The sequence below is a fragment of the Carassius carassius genome, chromosome 33 (genome assembly GCF_963082965.1).
Source record: "Carassius carassius chromosome 33, fCarCar2.1, whole genome shotgun sequence".
In the NCBI taxonomy this organism is placed as follows: Eukaryota; Metazoa; Chordata; class Actinopteri; order Cypriniformes; family Cyprinidae; genus Carassius; species Carassius carassius.
The window spans coordinates 23,749,725-23,753,675 of NC_081787.1; the positions used below are offsets into that span (position 1 = coordinate 23,749,725).

The 3,951-nt window shown below is 35.4% G+C and overlaps 1 long non-coding RNA gene across 1 annotated transcript; it reads left to right on the forward strand.

Annotated features, from left to right (window-relative positions):
* Positions 1-2,210: 2,210 nt before the first annotated feature.
* On the forward strand, positions 2,211-2,742 carry LOC132114333 (uncharacterized). Its single transcript, XR_009425290.1, has 2 exons — positions 2,211-2,543; positions 2,642-2,742. It is a non-coding gene; the product is annotated as an uncharacterized LOC132114333 (long non-coding RNA).
* Positions 2,743-3,951: the final 1,209 nt, after the last annotated feature.

Below are 3,951 nucleotides of genomic sequence, written 5' to 3' on the forward strand. Positions count from 1 at the left end.
ACTCAACTCTATAACAGTACATTGACTTGAAGGTCGTTGTAATTAAAGTAGGGATGTGTGCTACGACTAGTTTCATTAATGTAATTTATTTTAATTAAAATGTTGTAACCAACAACTCAACCAGTCTAACAAACTAGAAATAGCTTACTAAGTTCACCCAAAAATGAAAATTTGCTGTTATTTTACTCACTCTCAGGTCATGCAAGATTTTTTATTTTATTTTTGTATTTATTTTTTTGTTTTGTTTTGATATATTGTGATCTAATGAAGTGAGAAAGTTGGTCTCTGCAAGAAACAATGTTGTTTGCAACTTTAGTATGTGAAATCTGGTTTTGATTGCACTTATTCTATAATCTGGTTTTGATTGCATTTATCATGTATGAAATATACCTCTATACATTACAGATGGCAACATTGCAAGAACATTAGCCACCAGATCCAGTCTGTGTCCAGATCAGAGGGTCACTACAGTCACCCGGATCCAGTACGTATCCAGACCAGATGGTGGATCAGCACCTAGAAAGGACCTCTACATCCCTGAAAGACAGCGGAGACCAGGACAACTAGAGCCCCAGATACAGATCCCCTGTAAAGACCTTGTCTCAGACGACCACAAGGACAAGACCACAGGAAACAGATGATTCTTCTGCACAATCTGACTTTGCTGCAGCCTGGAATTGAACTACTGGTTTCGTCTGGTCAGAGGAGAACTGGCCCCCCAACTGAGCCTGGTTTCTCCCAAGGTTTTTTTCTCCATTCTGTCACCGATGGAGTTTCGGTTCCTTGCCGCTGTCGCCTCTGGCTTGCTTAGTTGGGGTCACTTCATCTACAGCGATATCGTTGACTTGATTGCAAATAAATGCACAGACACTATTTAACTGAACAGAGATGACATCACTGAATTCAATGATGAACTGCCTTTAACTATCATTTTGCATTATTGACACTGTTTTCCTAATGAATGTTGTTCAGTTGCATTGACGCAATGTATTTTATTTAAAGCACTATATAATAAAGGTGACTTAAAAAAACATCTTAAGAAACTACACATTATTAAGGGTACACTGTAAAAAATTATTTAGCAGTTTAGTTGTTTCAATTAATTTTTTTATGTTGACACAACTTGCAGTTACTGAATTTGTTCATTCAACTAAAAATTTTAAGTTTTCAGTGTCTCAACTAGTTTGAAAGTTGACTAAACTAAATTATTTGTCCTCTAAACTTAAAAAAATTTGTCGACTCAATTCAATAGCAATATCACGTTCTCAACATCACTTATTGCGAGATCTCGTCATTCTCGTGAAGGCTTTTGCAGACAGAATATGGTCGTTGGCCATACCAGTAAGCTTCTCCACAAAGTTTGGACATTTTAACAGAATACAACTTTGGTAAGTAAAATATTCGTATTCATTGGCTTAATGTGTACAATTACATTTGTTGTCTCAGAAGAGTAAGAATGGTTTAAAGAGTCGTATTTTTTATGTACTGTATTCAAATGTTCGTTTTGCGGCACTCTGAAGCCTCAGAATACAGGCGGTTCCACAGTATTTTCCTTATAAATATTAAAACAGATATTCTCCCATGCGGGACAGCGGAGCTGAACTTATGGAGAACGATAAAAATACAGTTTGTATGTATTAATTGAGCCCAGGGCTGCGTTAGAGACCGTTCAAACAGAGCGCGACAGCACAACGGATCACTGTATGGATTAAGAACGGTGGGAATTTTAAAAAAAAGGAACCGCTCTAAACCTGACAGCGTAAAGACATCCGTCAGAATATACATCGATGAAAGATTAGGGGGAAAAAGAAGACTACTACTTGAACTGTCTCTTTTCTGCATGTTATAATGGAAACAAATGAGCACTTCACTCAGAGTTCTTCTGGAGCACGTAACTTAACGTTGCATTTGATATCACTAACATAAGCTTGGTTCTGATGTTTTTTTACAGTCTACGGTTCAGATGAAGTTCTGAAGGTATACAAACTGTTCTTTCAGTTTTCTGAAGTGACGTTATTCATTCAAGTGCCTCACCAGAACTCGGTGTATTGCTGCGTGAATAATGTTATCTGTTTTTATACAGTCTATGGTGAATATACGGTCATAAGTAAATTGCATACGTTTAAAACTATATATTTTAAAATAAAAGTAATAATAGCATATATCTTGTATAAATAGCCATACAATAACGATCGACACAAATGTGTTACATTTCTTTTTATTGTATTATAATTCTGTGTTCTGTCATTTAAAAGCATCGTCTGGATGGTAAAGTTTGTCTTTGGTATTTAAAACAAACTTGTCAATACATTTGACTTTCTCTGTAAAGATTTATTTATATATTTATGTTTATTATTTTTCAGTGTTTTAACGTGTTTTTCTTTATTTTTCATGTTTATGATATTTTGGAATGACTGAAGATCAGTGCAGAATTCAGTAATCCTGTGGATGGACCGAAGCAATTGCTTTTGCAGTTTAATCCATCAAAATGCTTTGCAGACATAATGGAGATGACATTCACATTGTAGAGCTTGGACAAAGTTGTAAGTCAATGTATTTACTTTATAAATGTACATTTATTGGAGTCTATCAGCTTTACAATTGTAAGGCACATTTTAATGCTTCCTTTTGTTTTTGTAAGCACACAGGCTCGGCGCAGGAACTCATCAAGGACATGACTGTTGGGATCACGCTTGTGGATGACCAAACTGAGCACCATCAGTCTGCAGTGATGTGGTCCAGGTAATAGAAGAAGAAGAAATCTGGGTGATCTGGGGTTGTAACACGTTGTGGGGTTGTGTACTGTATTAGACGATCTGGGACTGGGACTAACAGAAATAAACTAATTCAGGTTTAAATCAACTTAAGGTTTAGTAAATTACAATTTTCTTTCTTTTTCTCTTTTTGGTGAACCCTTTACGAAAATGTAGATATTTGCATTGGAAAACAGCTTAAAAATTTGGAAAACATAATTTGACATTATTTTCCCTTCAGTTTTATTCCTTGAATTTTCTATAATTGGTATTTAAAAAGTCTTTATAAAGTGTTAAATTGATCTCCATAAAATCAACAGAAACCCTGTTTATGGATATCGCCATTCTTTATTATTTTGCCGAATACTGTTTTGAATCCTGAAAAATATTCAGTGCTAGCATATTGGCCATTAGCAACTTTGCTTAAAGGGTTAGTTCACCAAAAAATGAAAATTAGGCCATGTTTTACTCATTCTCAAGTTATCCTATGTGTATATGATTTTCTTCTTTCAGACGAATCTGATCTGAGTTGAATTAAAAATTGTCCTGGCTCTTCCAAGTTATTTAATGGCAGTAGACAGGTGTTTTTTTTTTTTCTCAGCAGTCCAAAAATAGTCAAATAAAATGCACCCATCCATCAATAAAACGTGCCTCAAAAGGCTCTGGGGGGTGAATAAAGGCTTCCTGTAGCAAATCGATGCGTTTTTTGTAAGAAAAATGTCCATATTTAAAACGTTATAAACACTTTTTTTTTCTCTTCCACTGACTATCATACGTGCAAGCCTAATTTTGTGAATCTACTTCGTGATCGGCGTATTGTTGTCTCTCCTCCGCTCCTCCGTGTTCGTCACTAATCACCGGTGCATGCATGACCCCATGTCCTATTTTCATCCACCCGGAATGGCTCTCAAGAAAGTGAGAGAAAAGTGTTTAAATATGTTTTAAATAACATTTTAAATATGTATATTTTTCTTACAAAAACACATGGATTCGCTACAGGAGGCCCTTATTCACCTCTTAGAGCCGTGTAAGGTAATTTTTATTATGAATTGATGCACATTATTTGACTACCGTATTTTCCGGACTATAAGTCACACTTTTTTTCATAGTTTGACTGGTCCTGCGACTTATAGTCAGGTGCGACTTATTAAAATTAATTTGACATGAACCGAAAGAAATGAACCAAGAGAAAACATTA